The sequence below is a fragment of the Chionomys nivalis genome, chromosome 2 (genome assembly GCF_950005125.1).
Source record: "Chionomys nivalis chromosome 2, mChiNiv1.1, whole genome shotgun sequence".
NCBI lineage: Eukaryota > Metazoa > Chordata > Mammalia > Rodentia > Cricetidae > Chionomys > Chionomys nivalis.
This window is the reverse complement of record NC_080087.1, coordinates 1,228,039-1,237,714: the sequence shown is the minus strand read 5'-3', so window position 1 is coordinate 1,237,714 and position 9,676 is coordinate 1,228,039. Positions and strand designations below refer to the sequence as shown.

General features: G+C 35.3%; 1 pseudogene; it reads left to right on the top strand.

Annotated features, from left to right (window-relative positions):
* The first annotated feature begins 2,943 nt into the window (after window positions 1-2,943).
* LOC130870294 (olfactory receptor 1052-like) lies at window positions 2,944-3,879 on the top strand (annotated as a pseudogene).
* Window positions 3,880-9,676: the final 5,797 nt, after the last annotated feature.

Genomic DNA, 9,676 nt, shown 5'->3' with positions numbered 1-9,676 from the left:
ATATATTGGGTTATGAGAGAAGGGTATATATATATATATATATCTTTTTTCAAACTGGTAAAGAAAAAAAGCACAGTGAAGACAAAAACATTTTACTGCTGTCTTAGAAGAAAGGGTCAGGTGCTAATGACAGAAGCATTATAGGCTCAAAAGGGGACACAGGGCAACAAAGTGTGTTCTTTCTTAGGGCTTCCAACAGGAGTCTGGCTTCATAGCTATGCAGATTCTAACAGAAAATCAGATGTGCCATGCTTCTGATTTCCATACTGTTGGAAATTAATGTGTTTTTATAATATAGCACTTACAATTTCTTTCTATTTTGTCTTAGTTTAATTTTTATATGCAAGTCCTTGTAGTTGCTTATATCAAGACATATTTATTCTCTATCAGGGCATCATCTGCTTGAAGATATGAAGTTGCTGATTTCTGTACTCCATCTTTTCAAAAGAAACATAGGTTGTGTTCTATCATTCTTGCTGTTGTTGACTGTGTTCTTATGCTGACATTTTGGCATCTGAGTTTGCATTGATTACAGGTCTCAGTGCCGGTTCCTGGGTTTGTCTTTGTTAGATGGATGCTTTATTCATACTTTTTTTTATTCCTGTTTGGTCTTCTGACCTCTATGGCCCTTGGTTGATCATGAGGTCTCTCCTCGGTTGGGGGAAGGGATTTGGTGGACATTGTGGACTATGATCCGGCAGAGAAGTTTCACCTGTGTTGAATGCTGGAATGTGGTGATTAGAAGGGGAAAGAGGCTAGGGATAGGCTGATCTTCTGTCAGGTTTCGGTGGGAAACCAGGATAGTGGGGGAGGTCCATGGGTAGGTGTTCTACCTGAACTTTTGGCAGTCATGACCTATGACTTGGAAGTGGGTGTCTGGTGTACTGACAAGCATGGCCTATGGTTGAGCTTTTGGGAAAGGGACTATTTATTATTTGCCTGAGGGAACCCAGAGAGTGTGGAAGGTCCACAGGCAGGCAGTCATGCCTGTGAGATGACCAGCCCCAAGCTCTGTGGAGACTCGTTACTTGATGAGAGGCCACAGGTCTGGCCAGTATTCTTACTTACAGAATCAAATAAACAGGGCTCAACAGGGTTCAGGGAGAATGAATCAGCAATGAAGGAGCCTGTGTTGGTCTGTACTGGTCCCTCTGCTTACACGCTGTTACAGGAAGCCCGCTTGTTCATCCCAGCTGCCCACAACCAAAATAACCACACAGAGTCTATCTTAATTAAATCATTGCTTGGCCCATTATCTCTACCTTATTATTGGCTAACTTTTAATTAATTTAACCCATTTTTATTAATCTGTATATTACCATGAGGTCGTGGCCTACCAGCAAAATTTCAGCACGTCTCTCTGACTCCACACTTCTTTCTCCCATTTCTCAGTTTAGTTTTTCCTGCATACCTAAATTCTGCCCTATCAACAGGCCAAGCCAGTTTTCTTTATTCGTTCATGGTAATCACAGCATACAGAGGGAAATCCCACATCAACATGCTGTGGTTGGTTATCTAGTATGGGGATGGGGATGTCTTTTTCTTTTACCAGCTCAAGCGACACATTTCATCCTACTGGGTTGCCTTAACAGACTTGATATTAGGATGTATGCCTATGCCTAATGCATTGTATTGTGCCATGTTCAGCTGGTATCATTCAGAGGGCCTGCTCTTTTATGAAGTGTAATGGAGGAACAGTGGATCTGGGGAAACAGATAAGAGGGGTAGGGTACTGGTAGAAGGGTAAGAGGGAGGGGATGCTGAAGTTTGGGTGCATTTTAAGGAAGAAGAATAAAGAAAAATCAATAATAATATCATTAAGAAACAAAAGAGTTAAAAAAGACAGAAAAAGCATATGGTTCATATTAGTAAATAAAGCATATTTATCAGCGATGTGAGAAAGTATATGGTGGATTTATTTTTCTGATGCTTACCTTAAGAATTAAAGGACTGAAAATGAATTAGTTCCCATTCCCACTTCCCCTCTTCCACAGATTCACTGCTCCTCCAATTCCATTCATAAAAGAGCAGGCCTTCTGAATGAGAGTAACTAAATATGGCACAATACAATGCAAAAATAGGCAAAATAAATTATGTGAAGTTGTACCTTATATTTCTAAAAAGAAAACATATAGATAATTGCAAATTTTGGTGTTACATAAAAGCCATTCCTTTTTACAAAGTGTGTTCTGGATTGCTTTATTATTTTTAATACTGAGAGAATACTCACAGAATGCAAAATGAAATCTGAATAAAAACGAGAAGGAAAGAACTGTCATATATAATGACACTTGAGATAGTTCATTATTCTAAAGACAAAGAAAAAATGAAAACATTGATCTATATTGTCGTGGCTCAGGTCTCAATATTAATGCCATCTCAGGGTGGCATTAATCTCATGAGTCAGAGATCCAGGAAATATTTTAGGTGAGGTATTTGGAAAAGTGGAGGTGACAATGTATTGAAACCCATGTGTTCAGGTTAATTGAAAATGAAATATTTTCAAATGGCTATCCAAAGAATGTTGACATTTCCCTTGTCACAAGATTAGAACAAGTTTGTATTCTTCCTGAACGGAAGGCTGATGGATATTAAAGAATAAGACAAAGGTTGTATACAAACCTCTAAATTAAAATCTCCATTATACAAACTGAGAACATTGTGACATACGAGAGGTCTTCTTATCCTTTCCTATTCTATGATAATTGATAAAAGGGAATACACTAATTTTAGCTGCAATAATTTGAGTCTCCATGGATACAGTTTTTGCACATATGTGGGCTACTGCTGAACTTTCTTTGTTTCATCTATTACAGGGTCAGCTCCAAGTGTCTCTCACCATGATGACTACCAGATCCTGGAAGAAATATTTTTATTTATTTATTATTCATTTAAACCTCATAATAGTATGTTGTTAGGAAGGAGCTGTAGAATAATGAAAACATGGCAGTATGGAATCATACAGGTGTAAAGGAATTCATACTGATCGGATTCATGGAAAATCATAATTGGGAGGTTTCCCTCTTCTTGTTTTTCAGCCTAGTTTATATCATCATTCTTGTGGGTAACTGGGGGATGATTATGTTGATCTGTTTTAATGTTAGACTTCACACTCCAATGTACTTCTTCCTTAGTAACCTTTATTTTTGAGACATCTGCTACTCTACTGTCAATATTCCAAAGATGCTGGTCAATTTCCTAGCAGAACACAAGACTAGTATATTCTTTGCCTGCTTACTTCAGAGCTTCTTTTTTGCAATTTATATAACCACAGAGGTCATCCTTCTGTCTATGATGGCTTATGATTGCTATGTGGCAATCACAAATCCTTTAATGTATACAGTTATGACCCACCGCGTCTGCACGCAGATGGTTTTGGCATGCTACTTGGGTGGCATCATTAATTCTCTGATTCACACAATAGGTCTGCTCAGACTGGACTTCTGTGGTCCAAATATTGTGAATCACTTCTTCTGTGATGTCCCTCCTCTTCTGAAGCTTTCTTGCTCTGATGCACACATCAATGAGATGCTGCTTTTGATCTTCTCTGGAGTGATTGCTATTTTCACCTTTATTGTTATCATTGTGTCCTATAGCCACATTCTCATTGCCATTCTGAGAATTCGCTCCATAGAGGGGAGGTGCAAAGCCTTCTCTACTTGTGCCTCACACCTGACAGCTGTGACATTACTTTATGGTTCTGTGGCTTTCAGTTATATCCAGCCAAGCTCTCAGTACTCCATGGAACAGGAAAAAGTGTCTGCTGTGTTTTACACCTTGATCATTCCCATGCTAAACCCTCTGATTTACAGTCTGAGGAACAAGGATGTGAAGGAAGCAGCAAAGAGATCCATTTGGATGGGGAGGAGCAACTCTTGACTCTGTCCTTTCCCTGACTCTACAAATTTGATACGAATCTTCAAACTGACTTCATGGAGAATTATGAGTCTTTTATAAAAGTTAGAGGGAAGTATAGATGAAAATATTATTAGTAAAATTTATTTATCAAATACTTTTTTGTCTCAGAGAATACTTTAAATGTCCATAATGCCATGGCTTTAATGAATCCTTTCACTTGGGTTTACAGACTCCATAAAATCAGAAATGATTATCTCCCAACCAGTTTCTGTATAATTTTAAAGTGTGGTACCTATCTGCACGAAACTTAAGCTCATATATTCAGGTTTTGACTAAACAAACTTCTAAAAATTACCTGTATTTTGATAATGGCTGGAACATACAAATTTAAATGTAATATTCAACGAAATTTCTTAGGTAAAGAAGAAAGTGAGGGTTTCTTTCAGTTTAACAAGATATAGCAGTCTGACTGCCACATGGGGATTTTAAATAAAGAGGGAATCCATGGCTGTCACTGCCTAACTGAAAAAGATCCTGCCACTGGATAATCCAAGGGCTGAGAGTAAAACCAAACACTGCTGTTCTACTAAAAGAAGGTAATAATAATAATAATAAAAAGACTCTTGATGACATCTTGTATACTCATAAATGAATGTCTTGCTCAGCCATCCTCAGGAATGCTTTCTCCTGAAAGAGATGAGAACAAATATAGAGACCCACGACCAAAAAAATATGAAAAGGATGAGACTATTTGGAACACTTATCCCTATATGAGATGTGCTCACCAAATCCCTCTTTTCAGGGACCAGAGACTCCTGTGGAAGAGAAGGCAGACGATTGCAGTAGTCAGAATTGATGGAGGACAACAACAAAAAAGTACCTTTTAAAATAACATGCTCAAAGATCATATGAACACAGCTACACTGTTCTGTTGCAGGGCTTACCGGTGGGGACACACGCAAACACACACACACACACACACACACACACACACACACACTAAATAGGTATGAATTTTAATGTTTAAATGGTAGTCCTGAGTTTTCAAACAATAGGGTCTCTAATTCTTGTGCCTTCTGTTGGACTCTTCCTTCTGTTTATTTCAATTGAAATGTGTTAGGTTTTGTGTTATCAAATTGTATTGTATTATTACAATATATTATATTACATTATATTATATTAATCACGATCCCTTAGAAGCTCATATGATTTATAATGAGAGAAAGAAACAGGGTCAATCTGGACACGAGTGGAGAAGAGGAGGAACTGTGAGGAGAAAAGGGAGGGGATTATAATTAAATCATACTATGTGAGATAAAATGTATATTCAAAAAACAGGACATGTTCTTTTCCTGAGGACAGTGAGACATTGAAATTTCTATTTGTGTTCTTGTCTTTTCTTGATTTTTATGAAAATAAAATGATTTATTTCATGACAAAATTGCAACCTGTGCTGCCTTCCTTGTCATTATTGAACATTTTAGAAAGATGCTTGAATTTAGAGACAAACCCCAGATGATATTATAATATTATTTATGAAGGAGCTCATCTTTTATATTCATTCATGAAAGAAGAACACTTCGTTGAACAGACAGTAGGAGGCCTGGAAGCTCTCTGTTTAGTTTCACACTAAAGAGAAAGGAAGGATGCTAATGACTCCACTGTGGACAACCGAGACTTACATACACAGAAAGAGCTACAGAATCTGTTCCCAGTAGAATAGAAAACACCATCAGCAACCTTGTTCCAAATAATAAGTCTTTAAATGTGAAGGCCAGGTCTTCTACAGTAGATGGGTTGTTCATTCAAGCTTTGATAAGTTGACTGTAAGGAGGGGCTGTTTTCACTTCAAAATTTTGATATTTGCTCTTATTTCCTGAGCATTAATGAAAACTCAATACTCATTTTTCAAGTAAGGCATAATGATCAAAAATTTAGAATATTATGTTCTAATTTATGGGTTGTATATTTTTAATCTTCCACATCTCATAGGCAAATATATTATTTATATAATGCTTACAACTTTAATTTATGATTACATTATTTTTTCTTCCATATGTAAGTGGAAATAGGATTTATTTATTCATATATACCTCAAATATATTTTGAAAATTGCAAATTTAAAAATTAAAATATTTTAGAATTGCAATTGGTATATGATGCATATGATTTTCCATCAATTTAATAAAATAACAGTACCTTAAAACAATTTAGATTTAACTTAATAATTCAAATCTTTGACTGTGGATCTCTACATCTGGCTCCATCAGCTGCTGGATATTACTTCTCGGAGGATGGTCATGTGAGGTCCCTCTTACAATTACAGCAGAATATCATGAGGAAATATTTCACTGACTTTTTTTTCCCAGTTGTGGTTGGTTTGTCCTGGTGTGGGCTATTCAGCCTCTGGTTCCTGGCCCTTCAAACAGTGTGAGGAATGGGGTCTCTGTTGTGTCATGGGTATCTTTGAGGCAATCTATTTCTTTTCTTGAACAGCTCTTTCCATGTGTATGAAGGTAGCAAATGTTTGGTATCATTAGCTCATTTGATATGCTTTTTGGGTATCTTTTTATCTTTAATGAAAAAAGACATTTAAAAGTTATAACTATTCTCATTGTATACTTGTTCTTTGACAACCAAGCATTATATTTAATTTACTGGAATCATGAAATGACTTGGAAAAAAATTCTTCATTTGAACAGGGTGTGATGACACATCATCTTCATTATATGAAGGCTGCAAAATAAAATTTGGGTGTCTTTAGGAAGAATAGTTTTTGAGGGCAGAATACTAATAGTTAGGATTGTAACTCCATTCTTTATATACACCTGGAGGGCAATAGTAACTACTACAGAAAAAAAAAAACTAAATTTAAACCCTAGATAGACTTATATTCCAGTTAAAACTCTAACATCATAGATGTGAATCATATACTGACAGAAGGTGATACTTTTCTACATTATCTCTTTCTCCTGTGTGCTTGGTGGATAAAGTCATTAATGTTACTGAAACTTACTTTTACCACACTTGCCTCCCTCCTTCCTTCTCATTCATGTGATGATCAGTGAAATCACTTTTTAAAGCACACTTTGAAAACTCAGAGGCAATCAAACTAGCCACCAATTTCATATATGTATAATGTATAATATATATATATATCCTTGGTATTAAATGGGAATATTATAAAAACTATGATATCTTAGATCTTTATTTTAAGGTAATATTTCAATGAAAATGTGTAGCTTTTCAAAAGAGGGAGTGTACATTTATATAGATTGAATATATGCTTTTAGGAAAATATGTATTTGTGCATACTTACACCTGTGTAAATATAATGAAAACTAATGACAAAAGAGGCCATGGATTTGAAAGAATGCAAGCATGAAGCTATAGGAGGACTTGAAGGGAGAAAAGTTAAGGGGAAACAATCAAATTACATTATAATATCAAAAATTAAACAAAGAAACATTTTTAAAAGTAATTGATCCTTTCAAATGGTCTTTGAATGCTAAACAGACTATAAAATGAGATACAAATGTGACTTGTAAAAACCAGGGGAATTTATATTACCATAAAGTTCAATAGAGGAGCTGATTCGAGCAGTGATACAAAAAACATCAAGATTCATTTTTTATAGAATTTCTTTTGTACAAGCAATGCAAACATAAAAAGCTAAAATGAAAGTGTGAGGAAGGTAGGTTCTTTGGCAGACTGAAATATGAAACTCACACACTGTGATTTCTTACACAAATATTTTGCACAACTTACTGAGAGTTTTCAAGCACATTTCAGTGGCCACAGAAACAGTATTTTTTCTCCCTCAGAATTCATTCTTGCCTTTCTTTTCACTTGGGAACACTTAGAAGTCCTCCTAACAACCACAAATCAGTGTTAGGTTTTGAATATGCTGCGTTCTTTTCTTGGAACACTCTTTTTTATTTTTTTTTTTTACATACCCACATATCTCTTTGAATCACTTGATAATTTTATACTCAAGAGTTTTTTATATAGAGTCTTTCATAGAATATAACTGACTGAATCACAATCCTTGGTGTTATCTGAACTTAACTTTCTGGGATCCATACATACTACCTCATACGGGAAAGCAGATTGTTGAAATGTAAGTCTGAGAAATACCTTAAAAGAAAAATATTATCGTGGATTATGAAAATTGAAACTATATGTAATTCACTTGTTCTTTCAACAGAGAAAGGGGGAAGTCCATAGTGATGAAAGACAAAAGCACTCTATTGCTGTCCTAAGAAAAAAGGGTAAGGTACTAAGGAGAGAAGTTTTATAGATCCAACATGGGGCATTGGGTGACAAATTGCATCTTCTCTTAGAGCCTCTAGTGAGAGTGTGACCTCACATCTGTGTTAATTCCACCCAGAAATTCAAATAGTGTCATGCTTCTGATTTCCCAACTGTAAGTGAATGAATGCTATTTATTTTACACCACCAAGTTTTCAGTAAATTGCTGTAGTAATCGCAATAAAAACAAGAAATTAATGCCATTTATAGTATAATAATGATCATTCCTTCTATTATCTGTCCTACTTTAATTTTTAGATGCTAATTATTATAGCTGCTTATATCAAGATGCATTTGCTTTTCTAACAGGACATCATTTACTTGAAAACATCAGGCTGTAGATTAAATAATCTTTCATTTCAATAGAAATATACAGGCTCATGATAGTAATATTAATAATAGTAATATTTGACACCCATGAAAAAAGCATATGTATAATTTAATGCTTTGATCTTTAAATTAGCTATTTATTAAATTAAACATGTATCACTTCAAAAGAAATTGTGTGAAGTTGTACCTCATCTTTTTGTAAAGAAAATATATAGACAATTGAAGGTTTTAGTGTTTCTTACAATTTTTTTTCCTGTTTTCATTGAATGTTGTAAATTACTTTATAATTTTTAATAATGAGAACAATGCTAAGAGAATGCAAAAAGAAAATGAACAAAAATGTGAAGGCAAGCCGGGCGGTGGTGGCACACGCCTTTAATCCCAGCACTCGGGAGGCAGAGGCAGGTGGATCTCTGGGAGTTCAAGGCCAGCCTGGTCTACAAGATCTAGTTCTGGGACGGGCACCAAAGCTACAGAGAAACCCTGTCTCGAAAAAAAAAATGTGAAGGCAATAATTGTTATGTAAAATGACACACATGATACTTAATCATTCTTAAAAAAGAACAGATGAAAACAATTGTCCATCTTTACGCACTTACTCAGATTCCCTGTATAAAATCGCATTGATTCCATGTATCGGAGATTCAGGCAAAGGTAAGAACATTTCTGAAAAGAGGTATTTAGAAAGGAGGGTGAGGGTATGGTATTGAATGAAGTAGGTGTTTTAGGGTCACTGGAAGTAAAGTACTTTCAAATGCCTGTCCACAGAATATTGAAGTTTTCCTTGTCACAAGATTTTAGCAAGCTTATATTTCCCCTGAGCAGAAAGATGATGGATATTAGAGAAGAAACCAGAGTTTTTGTACCACTCTCTAAATTCAAATTTCAGTTCTACCTTCTGAGAGATTTTTAACATCAGAGATATTTCTTATCCTTTCCTGATGGCAGGGAATACCCTAATGTAAGTTGCAGTTTTTAAGTCTCCGTGGATAGACTTTATTGAACACATATGGACTACCATTGATATCTCTTTCATTGCTTCATCTACCACAGGGTAACCTCTCAGTGTCTTAAACCATAATGGATATCAGATTCTCAGGAAATCCTACTATTTATCTATTATTCATTTAAGTCTCATATTATTATTTTGTAACAAGAAAATATAGACTACTGAACA